Source organism: Gymnoscopelus braueri, assembly GCF_963280865.1.
Source record: "Gymnoscopelus braueri genome assembly, chromosome: 8".
NCBI lineage: Eukaryota > Metazoa > Chordata > Actinopteri > Myctophiformes > Myctophidae > Gymnoscopelus > Gymnoscopelus braueri.
In genome coordinates this window covers 23,071,619-23,094,953 of record NC_137609.1, presented here as the reverse complement: position 1 = coordinate 23,094,953, position 23,335 = coordinate 23,071,619, and the positions used below count along the sequence as shown (strand labels likewise).

Sequence of the window (23,335 nt, the reverse complement as noted above, 5' to 3'; positions counted from 1 at the left end):
TTTGAGAACCACTGATATAACAACATACGTTTTTTACGAAGACATTTGTAGAATCGGAACCTCAGGCCTTAATGGGTTAATATGCAACATTCTGTGAAAATAATTGGCGAAAATAGTCTACAAACTCACAACGCACCTTGTTGTGATGGATATTTTCGCCAAAGAGATTTGTTGTAGAGGGAAAAAGGAAGGGGGCCAAGTACAGTGATCTTATTCTATCTATCCACGTGTGTGTGTGTGTGTGTGTGTGTGTGTGTGTGTGTGTGTGTGTGTGTGTGTGTGTGTGTGTGTGTGTGTGTGTGTGTGTGTGTGTGTGTGTGTGTGTGTGTGTGTGTGTGTGTATGTGTGTGTGTGTGTGTGTGTGTGCGTGTGTGTGTGTGTGTGTGTGTGCGCGTGCGTGCGTGCGTGCGTGCGCGTGCGTGTCAATGTTAACGGCATAACTGATCACACTGACTCAGGCAAGCTGCACTGAATGTCCCAAATGTCTTTGCACCACACTGCGTTCAAAGTGTGGCTTTGAGTCAGCATAGTGGAGCTCCTCCCCAAACCCACCCCACCCTCCCACCTCCACTCACCCACGGTGGGTGAAGCAAGGCTGTGGAAAGCTGCAAGTAATAACGGCAATCCAGCAAAGATACTGCTGCAGTGTGAAAATTCAATCAGACAGCTGTGTTGCCTTGCTCAGCATCTTTCTGCAGGACAGAGGAGTGACATCATACCCAGCAGCCGCAACACAGGTGACTAGGGCTGGGCGATAGGACAAATCAATAACACGATTATGTCAAACTTTTGCCTCGAAGCGTTGTGAGCTTGTAGATCGGCTATTTTCACTACTTTTGTACACCACCATTGTACAATGAAGTATAGTACAGGGTTAAGTAGTTAATCAGACTAATCAATTTAGTCGATTTTAAAACGTCTATTAGATTATTTTTCATGCCAATTCATTGATATATAAAAAAGAAAAGAAAAAAAACTTGATTATTCGGTTATAAGTCGGTTATTGGTTCTAATATCGGTTTCGATATATTTTTGGGTAATTGCCCAGCCCGACAGGTGACCAACAATGTTTCTCTGTCAGCAGCACCCATATAAACCGTCTCTGCATGGGGAGGCCAACACACACTGCAGTTTGTTCTCTCAGTAGGTCCCATACGCGTGTGTGTGTGTGTGTGTGTGTGTGTGTGTGTGTGTGTGTGTGTGTGTGTGTGTGTGTGTGTGTGTGTGTGTGTGTGTGTGTGTGTGTGTGTGTGTGTGTGTGTAAGCACAAACAAACATGTCTGTACATCTCATCATGTACATCTCGTCATTTTATGACTATACAATGCGTGCATGTGCCAAATTGTTGTTGAACCTCATATGCTGCTACCCTAATGCGGAAAGCCGCACTACCCTACCATAACTGCAAAAAAGTAAGCAACACTGTACCCTGAGGACTAAATAAAATAATAGGTGAAGATAAAGAGTGAGAGAATTAAATGATTAACCACTTAATCATTTATACTTTATCACACAATGGTGTCACACAAAAATAGCCCACAAAAACTCATAATGTGTTGCAATGTGAGCTAGCCTAGTATATCCTCTATTTTCACTTTTAGTTTTTTATTCAGAGCATTTGAGACTATATAATGACATGCCCAAAATAGGAACGGCAAGTTGAAAGTGGTTAAGAAAGAGAAGGCAGTGCCACAAAGAAGTAGGTCCCGTCCATCACAACGAAGTAGCTCCCAGTGAGCTACTAGCCTTCCAAGCCTAATGGAGCCATGACAGTATGGCAGCATGACAGCTGACTTGATATATCTGAGCTCGCTCCATTGTGTGTGTTGTTGCTGCCTACATGCAGCATTTCATATACATCCCTGTCCTCTGGCCGTCAATTAGGAGCTGACACAGGGGAAATTAAAAGCTGTATTGAGGTCTCGCTGTATTGCCCCCGTCCAGTTATTCCACTGATCATCATCAATATAAACCACATGTGGACAGCTGTAACATTACATACTGCAAGGGCTTGGTGGATTGGGGCTCTGAGCACAGACTAACTGGTAAACTAACACCACTAACAAAACTAACACACTACTGTACAACGTCCTAAAACACATACATAGGTTTAGACAAAAATGCAAAGAAATCAGAGAAGGGGCGAGTAGTACTAGTGTACATAGTACCACTGAAGCAAATAGTTATACACTAGACTGGGTGTGTTATGCAACTCTGTGTATCCTACTTCGGCTGCCCTGTGCAGTAGGGTTTAACACCGGGAATCCCGGGATGCGGGAATCCCGGGAATTCCGAGGTTATTTACCGTCCCGGGAACTGACTTCGGTTCCCGGGATCCCGTTTTTTTTTTTTTCTTGTTAGAAATGAATACTAATTAGTAGAAAGGCCTATCTACAGCGCGGAGGAATTACTATTATAATTAGCCAAGTCGCGTTGCCAACCAGGGCAGGGTCCCATCGTCCCGTTGTGAGAACCAATATGGGACGCACTGAATGTAACAGTAATGAACAAAATAAAAGACAAGTGGCCGTGATGCCCCCCTGCCTGCCCTGCGCACGCTGATTTCACCGTTTCCTCTGCTGTCAAACGGTAGACACCAGTTGACTAGTTGAGATTCAACATCAAGTGAAACGCTGCATAAACAGTGGGTAGGTTTGATTTCGAGCCTATATTCCAGCTTAAAATGCACGCAAGCCAAGCAATGCTTTTGATAGAGAGAGAGGAGAGACTGGAGAGAGAGAGAGAGAGAGAGAGAGCAAGAGAGAGCGCGTGCGAGAGAGAGAGAGAGAGAGAGAGAGAGAGAGAGAGAATTAGACCGATGTGGTCGGTGGTCCGATTTTTTTATCATCATTAATGTAGCCTACCCTATACCCACACTTGCATTTTAGAACGTTCAAACTACCATTTTACTAGAACTACCCAGTAGAACAAGTGAACTGCACAACAGCTGTCTGTCTCATTGATTGTCAGTGGCAGCGCATGCATGTGCACATCAAAATCACACTACAAAACCCGACATTTGATCAACAACAAAATATAGATTAATACATTTGACAACATACAGCCAACATCCCAAAATGGAGTCTCAATATCCAGCAAGTAGCCTAATATAAATTAATAACTGCAAACAAATTACAAGTTTAGGCTATCAAATCAATATCCTACAAAAGAGATAAGCTGTGACCTCACCGGCGCTCTGATGGACAATAAATAAATAATCCTTTTGCAAATTCTCTTGTCAATAATGATACAAATGGAACGTTTATTTCAGCAGCTAGAGTTTGACATTGTTTGAGTGCGTTTTGGGTGCACAGCGCAGCTCCTCGTTTAAGTTAATTGTCTTCACCCGCTGCTGCGCAACATGGCAGATCTCCGCCAGGGCACTATATTATATTTTATATTATATTTATATGATTTAAAAAATCAACTTAAGTCATTATTAGTGCAAGTTCATAGGTGGACACAATAGGGACATTTGGGCACCTCAATATAAAATTGGCTATTTAAGTATCTACATATAAATGCATTTTAGTGGGTACTTTTTTTTTTTTTTTACCCTTTAACGGGAATTCCCGGGAAGCCCGGGAAAAGGTCTGAAAATTCCCGGGAATTAAAATTAGCTATTTCCCGGAAAATGTTAAACCCTACTGTGCAGATATACTCATTTCAGCAGTAACGTGCAAATGCAATTTCATAGCCAACAGCACGCTGAAAATAAGGGTTGCTTGCTACCTGCACAGTAGCTAGAGGTAAATGATATGTGTCAGATGTTTTTCTTTCTTGGCAGAGCTCCAGTCCACAGTAACTCCAAACCGTGTTAATTTTCCCTAAAGACATCCTACACTGTGATCAATCCAGATTAGGCACTGTCAATGCCTAATCTGGATTGAGCACTGATCAATACACAAATGCACCCACCCACACCCACCCCACCCACACACAACCATTACATTGGAATTATTTTACACAGAGCCTGTTGTCTTTGGTGGAGAGATTGGTAGAGCTATATTATGCTCAGATTGGCTACATGTATAGTAGTATAGTTATCTGCAGAAAAGATAAGAGTTGAGGGCTAAGTAAATACCATTATTTGCATAACATCACTGGTGCCGGTGCAACCTCACAGTAGCACAACAGGATACACCGAAAATAATAAGCCCTTGTTCAGAGTGGAGTTGGCTTTCTGCTATCTGGTGGCCGTGAAATAATCAGCTTTAAATTGTGAAGCATATGACAACACAGGATAGGCCTCACCTTCATGTGCGGTGCACTGCACTTTAGCCTATGCCACTGTGCCAGTCTACAGTAGGTCAGAAGGCTAATGCCTGATTTTATACTTTGTCTTATGCCGTAAAAACCTTGGGCTGTGAGCTTGTAGATGTGCTATTTCCAGCATGTGACAGTTTTACGACGAGTATAATTAGCAAATGTGTACAATCTGTACATCAGGGTTGCAACAGTTTTTAAAAATTTATCCCACGATTTTTGTAACCCTATTTTTTTACACCCAGTGCCAATTGTCTATGTAATCCTGGGCACTACCTTCCCTCTGCCAACCTAGGGAGGCCAGGGCCGAGCTCATGCCTCCTTCAATGCATGAGAGCCAACTGACCTTCTTGTCACCTGACAGGGGAGAGTTTCCCTGGTTGGACGTAGCGCGTGGAAGGAACACGTTATTCCAACCAGTTCCCTTCCCCTCCATCAGGCGCCCTGGCTGGCCAGGGGGAGGCAGTATAGTGACCAGGATTACTGCATGTTTTTGTGAGGGTATCTACCCTAGGAGACACGGGGAGAACATGCAAACTCCACACAGAAAGGCCCTTTCGCCAACCCCACCTAGGGTATGGGCACTGATGACGCGGAGGAGAGAACACACCCCCAGCGCCCACAGCGTCCCCTGCGGGAATCGAACCCAGGACCTTCTAGCTGTGAGGCGACAGCACTACCGACTGTGCCACCGTGCCCCCACTGGGTTGCAACAGTTAATCAAACTAATTATGATTATGAAAAATAAAACAATATTTTTTATTTCAAAATATTTTTTAAATAGCTAAAATAAAAGATGTAGATCGGCTAGGAAGACAATCAATAGTTGCAGCCCTACTGTACATCAGTGTTAATTTAGTTGACTAAAACTATAACGTCGACTACCTTTTTCCACTGATGAAAACTAAATAAAAACGCTATGATGACTAAAACTATGACTTAAATATACTGACAACTAAGTCAGCAAATAGAAACTAGACTGAAATGTTAGGGACTAGTCGAGAAGAGATCCAGTAAAACTAAGTCATTTTATGCTTGGTTGTGCGCGGGTGTCGTGCTCCGAAAATAGCTTGTATATCAAATGTCTTCGCCACAAAGCTAAGTATAAATCAGGCAATGCGACACCATCACGGCCCACCAACATGAATCTTAGTCCACTAAATCAACTGCAGATTTTGATTACAATTTCACTAAAAAAGACTAAACTAAAACTGAAACATTTCAGATGGCTAAATTCTGGGTCGATACTAGGATACGATACTAGGCGGCTTCTTAAAACATATACAGAAGATCACATTAATGCTGTGCACCCCCCTTCTAGCTTCAGTCCTCATGAATCATTATCACTATTCATACGACAACCCTGTGTATGTACTGTACATACAGACTTTGAAGGTGGAAGTGCTGCAGCGCTCAAGCTGAAACATCACATTTAATGTGCTAAAAATAAAACCGAGGCATGAATCTAGGATGTTGGCGGTGAATCAGCAGCTATGTAGTTTTAGGGCTGCTGATGAACAGAGTACACCCTCTCTCACAAAAACACAGTTTAAAATATACATATGATTCTGTGGATTGTCCACTACAAACAATGATGATAAAAAGCCCACCACCATCCAACAGCTTGATGCTGCAGTTAAACAATACTGCTAGCAACCACAGTCTGAAGGAAACCTGGTCTGTGTAGTCCACCAAGCACAAGCAGGCCTCTGATCAAGAATGATCAATGAGCCTCAGATAGAGGACCTAGCTGGTGGTCACAAGAAAGACCATGGCTGGGCGCACTTCTAAATGTCAATGAGCTGCTGTAGTCTCCCTATAGATCAGTTAGCAAAGAGAAAGTGAGAGATAAAGAGGGAGAGTAGAAAGAGATGAGATGGAGGGAAAGGAAAGTGATGGCACGGGTCGGGAGAGAGAGAGAGAGACGGCAGACAGACAGACAGACAGACAGACAGACAGACAGACAGACAGACAGACAGACAGACAGACAGACAGACAGACAGACAGACAGACAGACAGACAGGCCAAGAAGGCAATTTAAAAATCTAAACAAGAATGGCATGAAACATCTCAACTACACAGTCAAGTGTAGCCTTGTTTAGCCCAGATCTTTAAGGTATTCTGTATAATAATATTTAATATTGAGATGCACCAACTTCATAAACTCCACCCCACCCACACCCAGAGCACTTCACAGCCAGAGGATGCTATGGTGAAAGGCAGAGGCAGCCAGGTTTTAGCGATGAGACCACATCTTCAATGAATGACAATTCTACAGCTCCATATCTTCAATGCCACATTGAAGACTGTAGGCACCCGGGAGATTAAGGACCACAAACGTACATGCATCCTAAAGTATGTACCCCACCACCACGTTGTTGCCATGGCAACCAGCCACCATACATTGTGTAATTAGCTAGCTTAAATCCCTAAGGCACTGACTGGTAGGTTCTAGCCGAACGCTTCCATTTGTAGCTTCCAGATTAGGCTAGCCACAGTTTAACCCATTCAATACGAGAACGCATCCGTGTCATTTTAGATTTGAGCAATAAGCATTATTTTATACTTTGCCTATTCAAAACTAGCAGATATACAAGCTCAGCTTGTAGATCTGCTAGTAGATTAGAAAAAGTGTGAACATTTGAGCAAATACTTGAAAATATATTTTTTAAAGCGAACATTTGTAACTCAAATCTTTCCTTCTGGAGGTCCCTGGATTTTTTATTTTTACAAATGTTTGCTTTAAAAAAATACATATTCAAAGATTTGCACAAACCTTTACACGATTTTTCAAAAATAGCAGATCTACAAGCTCATATGAGCTTGTAGATCTATGAGCTATGAGCTATGAGCTTGTATATCTGCTATTTTTGAATAGCCAAAGAAATCTAAAATGCCAGAGATGCGTTCCCGGATTGACTGGGTTAAACACAGGACACTGCACATGTTGGGAGGCCTGGGGGTGGGGGCATTAATTCACATGCATATATAGGGTACAAGGGATACATGAGTACTGCAGACACGTCTATGCACAGACCGGACACGCATTCATGCATGTGCAACCATTCACAAAAGGTCCATGAAATTACATTAAATTACACAACCATTACTGCTACTATGACATACTACTGACATGGTGTAGGCCAATTCTCTGGTTTATTTGGGTACTATGACTTACTACTGACATGGTGTAGGCCAATTCTCTGGTTTATTTGGGTACTATGACTGACTACTGTAGAGCTATTCCATAGCCAGCACAGGCTAACATACAGCACAGCACAGCACAGCACAGCACAGCACAGCACAGCATGGGTTCTCAAAGTGGGGGCTCACTGCGCACATCCTATGAAATAAACTGCTCACAAATGCCCACAGGGTAAACCTGGCCAAAACTCTATTGTCTATTTGATACACTCTCCACTCGCCTCATAAGGAGATAATATGATCCGTGTCAGAGACACTCAGATGACAGGTTTGATGGCGCTGGATGACCTGATCACATGGACCAGGGTTGTAAACAGATCTGACATGTTTTGCTAACCCGGGCAATGCAAATTTCCCATATTATCAGGCATTTGTGATCTACAAGCTTCCTGGCAAGTAATGCAGGGGTGAGAACCACTAGTGTTTGTATCAAAAGAAAATCTATAAATCTGGCCAGTTTGGGTACTTAAAGTAGTATATCTAAAAACAGAAATTTGTAGCATCAATTTGTAATGTAAGTGAACATGATAAAAACATTGATCAAGTGTTTTTAATCTTGGCTCTCACAATGGCATTTTTAACTACAAGGCTACTGGGTAGTGGCTGCAGGCATGCTATTAGCTACAAAAATCATTACAATCCGATGGTAATTGACTTAAACAGAACATAATGGATGCAATAAATAACACCACTACAGTACACATTCAGTAGTGGTGGAAAGTACATGGAAATATGTGTGCTAAGAAGAGCTTGAAGTTTATCTTAGTTTATCATTTGTTATCTACATTTCACTACTGATTAAATCACTTCAAAGTATTTTTATGCATTGAAATTGATTAATCATATACAAATGACTGAACTGGACCAAGTCAAATCAGAGTGATATTAGAAATGTTATGATGTATTGAATATATTGAATAGTTTCCAAAAGAACTGTAATGGATTTGAAGTGAGGTCAGACATTTACACCCTTAATATGTTGTGTAAACACTACTGGAACATGGCACAGGTATTAAGGTTGACCTACTGTGAGTGTGAACATATAAAGTTAAGCCATAACTTGGCACAAACTGCGTCTTACACCATTTTGAGCCACAAGGTTGACTGGTGTCCATGTTTAGCCACACACAAGGCTCCACAACACCAAGAGAGACCTTGTGGACAACACTTAATTGATTTTGAGTTGTGTCCATCAATTCAAAGCCAATTGGTGAATAAATAAAACATGAACTGTGGCCTTTAGAAGCCTGCCCTCGCTCTTGCAATGACAGCCTCTGATAGCAGCACCTCCCACTTAGTGTTTCCTCTGTGTTTCTGTCTCGGGTCTCCTATGAATACTAAAGGCCAAACCTCTAGACCCCAGCACAAAACACTATACCCACTGAGACAGATGGCCAGCTCGAACTGAGGGTATTAATCTTTCATCACCTACGTACAAAAAACAACAACCGAAAAAATATAAGATGTCAACCTGCAGGTTAATGGGTGCTTACTTTAATGGCTTTTAATACTGGATTCACCCAAGCGATCTAATGGTTATAATGCTCTCTCTTAATAGAGTTCATATTTAATCTTTCAACTAGTTTTTTAACAGCTTCATCATTTTAAGGGCCTTTCTGCCTTGTTAACAGACAGACCACCTGTGTATGTGTATTATGTCAATAATTATAACACATTATTATTATGTATTATTCATTCATTCAACCTTTATTTAAGATTCTCGGAGAGATCATTGAGGGAGACCCTAATTTACAATGATGCCGAGATTACACACATAAATAAATAACATGAGAACAGCAAGAAAAACAATAAAGTTGACAACAAACAGTTAAATGTCAATTATGTCAACCAGCCAATGCCCATATAACCTCCGGTACCACTGGTGGGCTGCCTGGGAGCTACCCCAACATCACTGCTCTGATCACAGAAGAAACCACTCCATATGCCTCTTCTTTGCCTCTATCAATCTAGCTTAAAATAATAAAGTGCATGGTTTATCACAACACCTATAATGAAGAGAAACACAAATACATTTTTGAGAGAGGGGTTAATGTTCAAAATCGCATCCATATGCACAATTGAACGTGAGCTTCAGTACAATAATTCCCCAGGATGCTTTGGTCACTGTGACCAAAACAGTGTCTACAGACTCAGAGCCTACTGGTACACATTTTTCACAGACTTTGCTGTGTATGAGACATGTACAGGCTACAATGCATGTCTGTCTGTCTGTCTGACTGCCCTTTTGGAGTGCATCAATCCTTTCAACTTAGAATGACTGCCCCCCAACACACACCCCGTACTCCCCCCTAACCTCCACTCCTTTTTTCTCCTCTCTTCTGCTTGACTGCCCTGAATGCTTAATCATGGCCCCTGCCTTCCGGGAGCAAGTAAACACGGCAACCACAGCATTGGCTGGAAAAGCGGTATTACTGTGTGTTGATTGGTTGTACAGGAGGGGAATGAAGCGGGCGGGTTACCACCCAAGGATGACTCCTGTCCATAGTAACATATCATCCCACACACACACACACACACACACACACACACACACACACACACACGCACACACCTCTAATGCCACTTGGGGCATGGTGAATCCCTCGAAAGACATCCAGGCACATGACACACCCACTAACATCAAGGACAAAGGATTTTCTGAGATTCAACCACTGAAATATAGGTTTCACAGTTTACATCTGCCAATTCTGCAGCATATTTGATGAACTAAATTATTAGTTTTACTTAAAACTACCTGCTCTTATCAGTCCAATTGTATTAACAACATTTCAATAATTCCTTGATTGAAATTAAATACAAGTGAACTGAATTGAACTTGATTGAACAACAACAACGGCTGTCTGACTGGATTTCAGTTGATATTTTGAGAAAGAATACAGAAGCGGTAGGTTAAGTTCATCTTCATCTGAAGAGTGAGTAGCAGAGGTGGAGGGCAGGTAGTAATTTTTTATTCAAGGATCAGGCTTGAATCTTTGATATGGAAAGGTGAAGATGATGCGAGCTATGACTGTCACACAGTATCACAGGGACACAAAGGGCACTACAAAGTTGACCATAATTCTCTTTACAAAATCGCTGCTGGTTTACACTGTGAAGTAAGTAAATTAAGTGTGTGTGTGTGCGCGCGTGTGTGCATGTACAGTATGTGTGTGTGTGTGTGTGTGTGTGTGTGTGTGTGTGTGTGTGTGTGTGTGTGTGTGTGTGTGTGTGTGTGTGTGTGTGTGTGTGTGTGTGTGTGTGTGTGTGTGTGTGTGTGTGTGTGTGTGTGTGTCAGTCGCAAAGGTGTGGTTTACTGTACCGGGGCAAATCAAACCATTGCCATCATCAGTGAGCAGGTAATATTAGCCTATCAGTGTTGCAGAAACTACTACAGCACATGACAAATGACTCAGTAACAATGTAAATACAAGTAAATGTGTCTAAACAGAGTAATGAAGGCTCCTGTTTGTGTCAGAGTGAATATAGTGGTTAACAACAGACGCTGGCAGCAGATCCAGCAGAATGGGCGTCGCTTCACATTACGCTTGAGAGGAAAGGACGTGACATTTCTCAACCAAAACAAATCGTATAATTTCTTCTCTCTTCACGTGGTTTCCCTTGTGTTTCTCCATGCATCCTCGATGGGAGGGACTAAGACGCAAGGAAAATGTGGATGCAATTAAGAGACTTCACCCAGAGAGAGCACTACAACATCATATTCAGCCGGGCCACAGGCTAGCATCCATTATTCAGACGGATCCCCCTTAACCAACCAAATGGTCTTGGTAATGGTCTTGGAGGAGGACAATAACCACAACATGGAAATGAGCAAAGGAAACTGTTCCATATCTAATGGCCATCCATTGTTATGCTACTGTACAACAAAGAAATGTGGTCCTCTACGGGCACCTACCACGGGTCACAGACAAAGTCAGAATGAGAAGGATGAGGCTGGCAGGGAACAGCGTCAGGCACCCGGAACTAGAGGCAAGCAAACTGACACTATGGGAGCCAACCCAGGGCAAAGCCAGGAAAGGCAAGAATAGCACCACCTACGTAGAAGCACTGCAGCAGGACAGCTTAGCTAACAACACTGTAGAGTTCAAGACCCTGATGTTAGATTGGAGAGTGTGGAGGCCAGGGCAGCGATTCAGGTTGGTGTTGGCTAGACCGCACTCTCGCATCGCACTGTACGACTTTCTGCCCAAATTATGCCGCTATACTCTTTTCACTTACCCTAGTTAGAGGAGATGGACAATAAACCATAGATAGAATAGGCAGAATAATGTGGTTATATCTTCACACTAGAGGAAAGGCCATGGGGTCACCAACATCAGTAGTGTTCAACCTATGAGGAGCATGAATGTGCACAGCAAATTCCATGGCAATCCAGTCAGTAGTTGTCCAGATATCTTGTTTGAGTTCAAATTGTTGGACAGCCAGCCAACAGCCATGTCATTCTTAAAAACATGCCAATTTTACTCCCTTCATTGTATGTTTGGTGGGTAGCAACTAAAGCAACACCAAAATGTGACCTGCCAAGGGACAGGTTAAAGATAGGGGTGTTGGAAAAAATCGATTCGAATACGAATCGCGATTCTACTGTTGGACGATTCAGAATCGATTCTCTTTTCTTTCTTTTTTTTTGGATCTTGGATTTACCTTTGTGTGTTTACATTATTATCAGTTGATAAAACCTTTACAATTATAAAAGCTACATAAATGTACTCTGTTCTCATGCCAGCAGATTGGAGTAGATCCTGAAATTCTATGTTTTGAATCGAGAATCGTTTTGAATCGAGAATCGTTTGTTTTGAAAAAAATCGATAAAAATCTGAATCGTGACCCCAAGAATCGGAATCGAATCGAATCGTGAGATAGCAGACGATTCACAGCCCTAGTTAAAGAACCCCTGAAATTAGCTATAAGATACAGACAATCTCTATGAAAGACCAGTATGAATGATGACCACATAAACCGCAACAAAACCTACCGTACATATACTGTATAATGTATTCAGTGTATAGGAGTGCAAGCCTCTGATCGTAATCTGATTAGGTATACTTAAGCCATGATGAATGCAAGAGGCAAAAGTAAAGACTTAATCAGACTGAAATTGAATAATAATTCTAAGGCACCTATGCCTCCCTCCCCTCTTTAACTCATTATCTTTTATAGTCCGGCTTAGATTTTCTGAGAATGAAATTATCTTTCACCACTAATGTAGCTTACTACATCAACTAGCACCTGTTTCATTTTGAGAGTTGAATATAGTGCAGATTGCATAATTATGGTCCCTTAACCAAGAACGACACACGCACACAGTCACACAGCAGAGAAGCACATTAGAAAATGAGGCAGGAGAGCAATGACAGCCTTACATAACAGCCCTCTGCGCTGCCATCAGCTCCACACTGCTATGCTGTTTTAGGCTGACTCAGATACTCTCTACCTCCTCAGAGACACAGACACACATACATATACATAATACACACACAGGGCAACATAGCTGCTCTTTTTCTCTGGGCTTCAAATAGCTGTTTCTATAGCTACAGAGAAGGAGAGGGGGTTCAGTCCATCGGCTGCAGTAATGGAGGAGTTCATAGAGCAAAAAGGAAACGATTTTCAGATTGGCTAAATAAACACATTATGGACTTATTATCCACTGCTGTGAAGAACGTCAGAAGAATTTGATATAACTGTGGGGAAAAAACAAGTCTGTACTGCACATCAATAGGTAGAACCAGGGTGCTAATCGTTCTACCCGATTAGCGCATCGTCAACATAATCACAATGTCCTAGGTCCGATTCCGGCTTGAGAACTGGGTCACAGTTCATCCACCCTCTGTCCTTCTTTTATTTTATAAAATCAATACAGACATGGTTGATGTTTTACAGATTTTGGGCTGGTATTTAATAATATCAACAGTCACAGCAGCCATTTCTACAAAATATGTGGTGTGAACATGTCATGTGCAGAATCCTGCAGGGCTGTTACTCATGAGGGACAATATTTGGTATTGCATGCATATCAGACATCTACCCGCATCAAACACAACAGAGGTTTTTCCCAATGCAAGTCACATATGGTACGAAATCAAATAAAGACTCTTTACTCTCTGTGCTTTTCACACACATAGGATAATGTTAAATATATATCTCTCTGATGAGGGGGAGGTGTGGATCAAGCATCCATCACTTCATGCCTAATGACCAACAGATATACATGTACCTCATCAATCAAAACTATGGACTGATGGTTAAGTGTTCCAGCCCCACCAAACGGTGAACCAGGGACCGTGATAGGCCCGCTGGGTTCTGCTGCTGTGCCATGTTCCTCGCTGTGGTTTGGCCACAATTGATGTGTTTTGAAACACTATCAGATCACATTGATCTGGACCTACTCCACTGGCACTAAAGGGCAGAGCTATCCGTTATACAACCAGAAGAGAGAGAGGGGGGGGGTGCTTTCTGGATGATGTTGACATAGTTTTGTGTGAGCTATGACAAATCGAGTACATATTGCCAAAGGCACCTCCAGTAGCGTTACACTGCCCACTGCTCTCTACTGGGAAGTCCTCCAGAATCACTTTGTTGTCCCGGTTTTCCGAAACAAGGGCGTCCGACAGCCAAGCGCTAATAACAAATCTATCATTAAACACTTAACAGACAGAACTGGGCCCCGGAACGGCCCAGTCAGCAGACGATTAAGCATGCATCCAGGACCATTACCGTTGATGGGCAACGGCAAAGACGAAGTGATCATGAAGAACCCTGTGTGGCGGACTTTTGACACACATTGAAAAACTTTGACAAAAACTTTGACTTGAGTGCAAACACTGTATTGTGTCAGTGTATTTAGTCTTTAATAAGGCTACTTGCTGCTGGCTTGCTGCTATTCAAAAAAGAGCTCATCAGTTCATCCCTTTAGCAGGGTTGTCAGACACTGCAGACAACAAGTTCTACGCAATCAGATGCAAACAACAGACCCACAACACATTAGTTCTATTCGGAAACATGGACTTCCTTATTCTGAAAATACTATCAGCAGAAAATCAGGATTACACATCCTATTGATACATCTAAGCTGAAGCTTGTATCACCTCCTCAGCCAGGGCTAATAAATGCTGGGTATGTGATTGGTAGATAAATAAATAAATGTATTTACTTGGGTAATGGGCTGGCTCCCTCAGAACTGCATGAAATCCAAGTCATCACTGTAGTGGCGAACCGTTCTACATCGGTCCATGTACTGTATATACGTGTACTGTATGTTTGTTTGTTCTTTTCACCACAGTAAAAAAGAAAACGTCATACCGTCCCTGGTCTCTGTGTGGGTGCGTGTGTGGGACAGAGAGTGTGTGTGTGTGCGTGCCCGTGTGTGCGTATGTGACTCAGTGCTAGGATAATTCTCCCTATACATCAGTTTACACTATAGAGTTAAGACGTTAGTACCACAGACGGAGGCTACCAGATACACAATGGGGATGTTCTGACTTTAACCAAAAAAAGTATCAGTGGTGGTCTTGGTCTTAGAGAATGACTGAGCAAGCATTGCAACTCTCAGCTTAGACAGTGAAAGATGGGGTTTATTTAGAGAAAATCAAAGACAGAGGGAGAGTAATGGTGCAGGGAGAGGTGTGTGTGGGGGGGTGATAGGGTTTTCATCTTTGCTTCTTCACGCGCACACATACAGATGTCAACACAGGTCAACAGGATGACAAATGGAATCCTTAGAAACTAGCACTTGACATAGTTTGTGTGAACTAAATATTGTACAGAGCGTGCGTGCATGCATGCGCATGTGCTTGCGTGCGTGCGTGCGTGCATGCTATCAACCAACTAAAACTTTACAAAGGCTATGCTGGCTATGCTGAGTCTGACTGAATAGATTGGTTTGATTATAATTTCATGTCAAGGTAAAGATTATTCTGTGTTTATTACAGCACATCGCTCAGAGCAATGCATGATTGTTGTTCTAAGTAAAACTTAGAACCAAAAATGTATAGCATGGGCTTTTATTTAAATAATTATTTTACTGTTTTCAAATGAGGATATAAGTAAGTAAGTATTACGTGTGTGTGTGTGTGTGTGTGTGTGTGTGTGTGTGTGTGTGTGTGTGTGTGTGTGTGTGTGTGTCAGAATCAGAATCGTGTGTGTGTGTGTGTGTGTGTGTGTGTGTGTGTGTGTGTGTGTGTGTGTGTGTGCACGCTTGCTCATGCATGTGGGCATGCTCTTTCATATAAGGCCTAATGCAGTGTGTCATGCACATTTCTTTCTCTATTCTGAATTTCCGGGTGACTGGCAAAATGTACATTTCTGTTTGTTCAAAAGAGAGTAATTTAAATAAAATATAAGAAATCTCTCCCAGATTCACCCTCATTCGAGATTACTGAGGACAGTGGGATGATGACTTGGATTTTAGAAGGTTGAAACCTACAGATCACCTTTTCCGTAGATCGCTAATTAAATACTTCATTTGTCCCCTTGACATTTGAGTACTTTTCCAGGTGTGTTCTAATCAATATCATGATTTCACACTTTTGAGTATGATTAATGAACCATTATTTTATCAAATATTTATACTGCCTTCATAGTTCTCTTACAAGGTCTATACTGTAAATATTACGGGTGCAATAGTTAATCGAACTATTAGATACTTTTTTGTATAAAATAATCAATTTCATAAATAGTGAAAATAGCATGTCTACAAGCTCACAATGCATGGCACCGTGACACATATTGAGCTTGTAGATCAGCTATTTTTGCACCATTGTACAATGAAGTTTAATATGGGGCTTAAAGGTAGGGTAAGTGATTTGCGTTGGTTAAAATAATTGTTAAATAGCTCTATATTCTGATAGTACTCATTGCTATAGAGTGTTTGTTCAGTATTAGGAGTCTCCTTGTCTCTCCACCTCTTTATTAAATTTTATCCAACCAGGACAGAGAACTCAATCAGAATACAGATTAAACAAGTGAAATTGGAAGTGATGACACTAAGAAATGAGCAGACAAAATTGGAACTGGAACACTATACAAATTAAGCTTAAAAATGGGTACTTTCTCCTGATTGGCTGAGATTTTGACACCTACCGAAAAATGTATTTTCTGTTTATTAAAGAGCTGGAGAGACAGGGAGACATCTGTTACTGAAAAAACACTCTATAGCAATGATTACTATCAGAATATAGTATTTTAACCTTTTAACAAAATACTTTTTGTTTGAACCAAAAAATATCACTTACCCCCTACCTTTAAGTGATTGATCAGACCAAATGAAAAGCCCTGCTTCACGATTATTATTATATTAACCAACATGAACAAGATTAAGTCATGAGAGGTTCTAAATGTCGGTTTCAATTCGGTTAATTGCCCAGGGAGCCCTATCTTACAAAGTATGTATCATGGTGTGCTAACTCCTATGAAGTATCAGAACTGATGAATTTTATGAAAACTGACGAATTAGGGATTTATGAGAGCAGAGAGGTACAAAATAATAACAGCAATTCAACAACAAAAACAAGACTAGGCGAGTTCAACCAGACCTTGAACACAGCCAGGCACTTCCTTTTATTTTAAATCAAATCTCAGTTCTATTCTGATGGCAGTACTGGTACATTTGTTCTTTTGAAAATGCATCAAATATTTTGTTTTTAACACATTTACTTGCCAATGACAACTGTCGCTATGAACTAACAAAGGACTTTCCTATTCAACTTTACTTCTGCCTGTGCATGTACTGTACCACCTACACAGTTGAATTTAACAATTTAAAAAAATTGATTAATAAAGAATGAGGATACTAATTATACATTTTACTGACAAGACTGGGAAAACTCTTCTGTCAAATTAACTTGATGGGCCATTTGATTTGAACAAACTCGACCAGTAAAATATGAAATGCCTTCACATTGCTGGCTGTGTGATTATGAAGATGCATATCCTGTATTGAGCTCATCGAGAAAGCAGAATGAGATATGGGATTCTGAGTCATTGCTGGCTGTATGCAGCACACTCTGACGAAGTGGTTGTTGTGTATGTGTGTTTCAACAGTAGAGACTAGAGCCAGCCAGTCAGTCAGTCAGTCAGTAAGTTGCCAACACTGGCTATTAACTGATTCACTGCCAATCACGTAGATCTACGCGAACCTATTTTTATTTTTTTATATATATTTTTTTTCCAATTTGACCCAAAGACCAAGGAGATATGATTTTTCGAAGATCTAGACTCCTATCCACTTCCTTGTTAACTTAAAACGTAATCTCGGCTCCTGGGTACTGGCACTGGCTAAAAAAATATGAAAATACCTCTGGCAGTTAATGGGTTAAAGGCCGGCAAAAGGTGAAAGAAGTGAAAACTGAAAAGTTAAAAAAAAAGTACTTTCCACATAATGACACAGAAAGATGGACGGGCAGATAGAAACAGCCACACAAGAGAGTCTAGGAAAGGACATGAAACAAAAGGAATGATGATTAAATTACCTTTATGTCAGAGGAGCCAACAATAAAAGCAGTATGTAGCTCGGTTTCACCTGCTATATTTGAGTCAAGTGGATCTGTTATGTTAAAGGAGTAGTTCCCCCAAAAAATTACTTATTTTCTATCAATTACACACCCCATGAAGCCTTGAATTCATGGAGATGTTTTTGTCTTTGTCACATTCCTGAGCCAATAATTTGATTTCATCGGTCAGTTGGAGACTCAGTAGGAGACTCAGTAGGAGACTCTTTGAGTCTCCTACCAGAGACCGATGCGATGCGAATTCAAGGCTTCACAGGGTTTGTAATTGATAGACAATAAGTACGTTTTTGGGTGAACTACTCCTTTAATAATTCTTCCTACTATAAAACGTCTTTTCCATTCTCCAGTTACATAGCAAATGAGATGGGTGAAAAGAAACAGGTTCTATGTATGTTGCATGCCAAGAAAACAGTTTCTAATCAGTCAAAACAGACTAAGCCAAGCAATACCTGTGATGCTCCAAATTCATCCTCATACTATACCCAAGCCTTTGTTTAGAAAGGTGGGCTACCTTGAGCTCTGAGACTTTAAGGAATGCAGTGAGAGAAGTTACAGTTTACTACAACAGAATAAAATAAATGCCTCTTATGAGCTGGACTATAAAGAACTAAAGCTCCCTTGACCACAGCTGTTCACTACAGAACTTCCATTAGCTGCAATACAGAACTTCCATGTTTCAACATTTCATGCCATGAATGCAGTACAAATCATCTTATAACCGTTGTCATGTAATTTGCAAGTCACTTGCCTCCTTAGTGCATCACTGTCTTGACAATGCTATATTTAACATAAGACAAAGATATTCACTTTGACACCATTCACCTAGCCACAGGAAATCCCAGCTATCCTCCACACTGCTGCTACCTTTCTCACTTCATCACCGCTTTTTCCTCATCTCTCTGCAGATTAAGTAGTAGCAATACAGAGCAAGGCAAATCTCATTAGAATGTTACATACGAGAACAGTTTACAACATGGTCATTCATGTGCGTGACATACCGTACCAGTACCTGAGCCAATCTTCCACAACACATAACATCTTCACAACACACCTTATGCTAAATATGTGTAACTTGGCGTCTGTTGGTATGTCGTTTGACTCGTTTCTGATTTACAATTAATTCCTAGTGCTGCACACATATATATCTCATAGACTCATACATTCTATTTTCAGAATCAAACATACAAACCACATGCTGAATTAATGTCTCCCTGTGTCCTGATCATAGCGGCAGGTAGTCAGCCTTCTGTGATACTCATAGCCAGGTTTAACCGTGTTCAAGTAAAGGCATGCAAACAGAATGCACAAAGTTAACAAGATCAAGATTTATACAGTATGAACTATGAATCCTCTTATTAGTCCATGTTTTTAAATCATTTGAATCCGCTTTCTGCCATTAAAGTGGGAGGGGAGACAAAACCATGTCAACACTGTTACAACATTGTTAGAACCATGTCTGTGAACAGGGTCTTTTACATGGCTTAACAGCATGAACATCACAGCATGATGACTAACAGTAAACAGTGGATTATGAACACCAGACTGCTTGTGTCCTGGTTAGAATATAACCGTGAGTTCAAGCTCATTACACACCATCATATCCATATTTCTCCAAGCATCCCCCATGCACTTTGATCCCATCAGCACGCAAAGCCACAAGAGTACAGTAGCAGACATTGGGACTTAATGTCCCCATTAGGAAGGAGGGAGAGGAGGAATGCATAGTACTGTAGGTACACATGCAAACCTAGGAATGCAACGTCTTGTTATGGACAGCCACAGTGATGCACGCTAATTGGAAGTTGTGCTAAATTGCGTGTGTGTGTGTGGGTGTGTGTGTGTGTGGGTTGTGTTGCCCTGGTTCTAACACAAACAGACAGCCCAGGTCCAGGAGACCAGGGATTGGTGCGATGCATGGAGGAGTGGATGAACGGATGGATAGATAGATAGATAGATGGATGGATGGATGGATGGAGGGAGGGAGGATACGTACTGCTGTAGAGGGTGTCTATCCAGGAGAGTCGGGGCAGACCGCGGGTACTGAGGGGCTCCATCCTCCCAAGCTCGTCCTCTTCAGCAGCGCCTTTCCCTCTCTTTCCCTCTCTCTGCCTTAGGTCTCTCTGATTCTTATTCCTTCTGCTGTTGTTGCTTTGAGCACCTTTCCCCCTCTCTATCTCTTTCCTTTAACCCTTGTTCACGGGGAAAAAACAGCCTTCATCTCTGGGAACAAAAGAACGAGAAAACCCACCTGGGGTACAACAGGCAGATGGTGCGAGCTAGTCCAACAAGCCAACCAACGAGTGAGTGTTGCGTGAGTCACTGTATGAGAGACAGAGACGGGGAGAGAGAGAGTGTGTGTGTGTGTGTGTCTACATGTGTCTAACGTAGGCAGAGGGAGAGGGAGAGAGAGAGAGAGAGAGAGAGAGAGAGAGAGAGAGAGAGAGAGAGAGAGAGAGAGAGAGAGAGAGAGAGAGAGACACAGAGAGAGAGAGGGAGAGAGAGAGAGAGAAAACAACAGGCTAGAAACGACCACCGCCAACCGTTGCTAGGGGAAGAGAGAAGCACTCCCCCCCTCCGTCCCTCTTCCCTCCCTCCCTCCCTCCCTCCCAATCCGCCTCCTACCAATCTCTCCTGCGCACTGCTCTCTTAAGACTCTCTCTTCTCTGTCATTATTTAGCTTTTTCAGTAAGTATTGATACAAAAGAGTATAAACAATATGATCATGAATGGGGGTTGTAACCCTTTACAGGTATGGACGTCATATGACAACTAGGTGCTATGGTTCTTTATCTCCTGATACCTCTCTCTTACAAGCAGTCTCTCTCTGAGCCTATCCATCTCTATGGAGTTTGCATTTTACTCTGACTGTTTTGCTCGGAGACTCTGTGTGCGAGTGCGTGCGTACTGTATGTGCGTGTGCTAATGTGTTCCTGAGTACTTCCACTACGAGCGTCTCTGCTACCTCTCTGCACTGGAGCAGAGTGCATGGAGGGACTTCCTGGCGGTGTACACAGTAAAATCTCAGTGTTTATTTAACTCTGAAGAGTGTACAAATGTATGTAACCGGGTCCATTTAGTTCCATTAGTACACTCGTCTGAGTTCAATGAACACTAAGGATTTTACTGTGTAGCGTAGTAATAGTAGTGGCGGTGGTTGATACTTTGATGCACAAAGAGCTACTGTGCACGCACGTGATGTAGGCTGAATGACAGGGATACAGGGAGAGAGAGAAAAGGGCAGAGAAGTCGTATATAAACACTGCTACCCTCCTCTGTTCCTTTGGCAACTGGGTATGTTCTCGCACCCCCCCCCTTCCTTCTTTACACAGACACATTCTGGAACCACATCAAATAAATGCTGAAACACCCCTCTGTGTGTGTGTGTGTGTGTGTGTGTGTGTGTGTGTGTGTGTGTGTGTGTGTGTGTGTGTGTGTGTGTGTGTGTGTGTGTGTGTGTGTGTGTGTGTGTGTGTTACTGAAAGGCTGTGCGACAGAGAATCACTCACTAAACCATGTCAGATGCTACAGTATGAAAAACACACACACACACGGACAGGAAATACATTGGGGGGAAAGTAAATCTAGAAAAAATGAATATGTTTGCCATAAGCATAGTGTTTGGCTATGTAGGAAATACAATTTGCGTCCAAAAACGAATACGTACAGAGTTGTGTATATGTACATAACGTCACAACATTGGATGAGGATTTTCATACCAGAACACTCGGTCAATTTCGTTTTAATTTGGTCAATTATCAGCAGCTTTAGCCACTTTCAACCTGGTGTCCCTATTTAGAACATGCCATAATAGGCAGTAATAGCAGCACTACAACCTTAGAGACTGGCTATTTTCCCTATTTGTCATACGACAATTCGACAAATTATAAATTAGGGCTTAAGTGGTTAATCATCGGTCATCCGTTTTCCCCTAAACGTTTCAATGACTGTTTCACAAAGATAAACCTGACAGTATTGCCATTCAGCTTCCGCTGCTGAAGCCCCTGTTTACAAGGGGAGAGTGTTTCCACAAGAACCAATTATGGCTGTGCTTTATGTCCACGCTGCCTGATACAGAGGAAAAGCATCACATATACTACGAGCCAACAACAAAGCCTGCCATCCAACGTCTGTTCGCTTACCCTTCTTCAACTCAGGAGGGTAGAGGTGTGTGTGTGTGTGTGTGTGTGTGTGTGTGTGTGGGTGTGTGTGGGTGTGTGTGGGGAGGGGGGCAACTTCAATTAGGGCACAAAGGCTGACAAGGAGGATTCCCCTCCAGGCAGCACACAGGGCCCCTAGCACTGCTCTTTGTCTGGCTACAGAGCATGGCTCTTATGTGCCAGCTGGAATATATGCACACACTAACACGTACACACAAACTCACAGAGGGCAGGTCACATATAGTGAGCTCTGATATAGCCAGAAGTCATCATGACTGTCTGTGTGTGTGCGTGCGTGCGTGCGTGCGTGCGTGCGTGTGTGCGGATAGTCCAGGCATTTTACTTGGGCCTGTGTTGACCTATGTGTTAATATGTATTGTCTGTAATCTGTATGTCATACTTATGGATATAAATAGGGGAATCTGGAATGACTCTTAGGTATGGTTCACATGTGATGCACACACTGTAGCATGCAATACACACAGGTGTAATACGCATCCACACACTCACGCCGGGAAATGGCCAAATGGACACAGACAAAGAGGTTTTAAGAGGCACTTCATCAAAAATGGATTCACTTACTGCAGTAATATCCTTTGTCTTCAATCTGGGGCAACAGTACGACCCTCTCTCACTCACACAAGCATCATACTTGAACTCATGCCTGTCTGCAACTGTCTGTGCATGTATCTGGATGTGTGTGTCTTCACGTTTGTGTTTCTGTCTTTTCTTCTTTCTTAGTGCATTTGCCCACTTTGTATATCAAGGTGGGTTGGCACGATCTTGACATGATGTTGTCATGTTTTTTCTAAACATTACGATGTGTGTTAGCCTAATTATTTTCCAAATATTCTGAATAGAATTTTTACTGATTAATGTTTTACTTAAAAATGTTATTAAAGTTGAATCTCTATTTCTCTAATCTGCAGCACACAATACATTACCTTTAACTGAAAAACAAAGCCTCATTCAATAATATACTGTGGAAACTCATAACGTAATTTATAATTAATATGCAATATGCTGCAGGGGCAACTACCCCCTCCTGATTGCCCATCCACATTCAAAAGAAAAAGAAAAAGAAGAAACACATATGCCATCATGCAAACACAACCCTTCTTATGGCATCATAAAGTGGCCTCTTGGCAGTCAACCTCTGAGGTAAAAAGGGCCATTCTCACAACA

The 23,335-nt window shown here is 41.9% G+C and overlaps 1 protein-coding gene across 3 annotated transcripts in view; it reads right to left on the bottom strand.

The window, feature by feature from the left end:
• The window catches only part of abr (ABR activator of RhoGEF and GTPase), a 133,176-nt gene that overhangs the window by 95,231 nt on the left and 14,610 nt on the right, over positions 1-23,335 (bottom strand). The window lies entirely within an intron of this gene.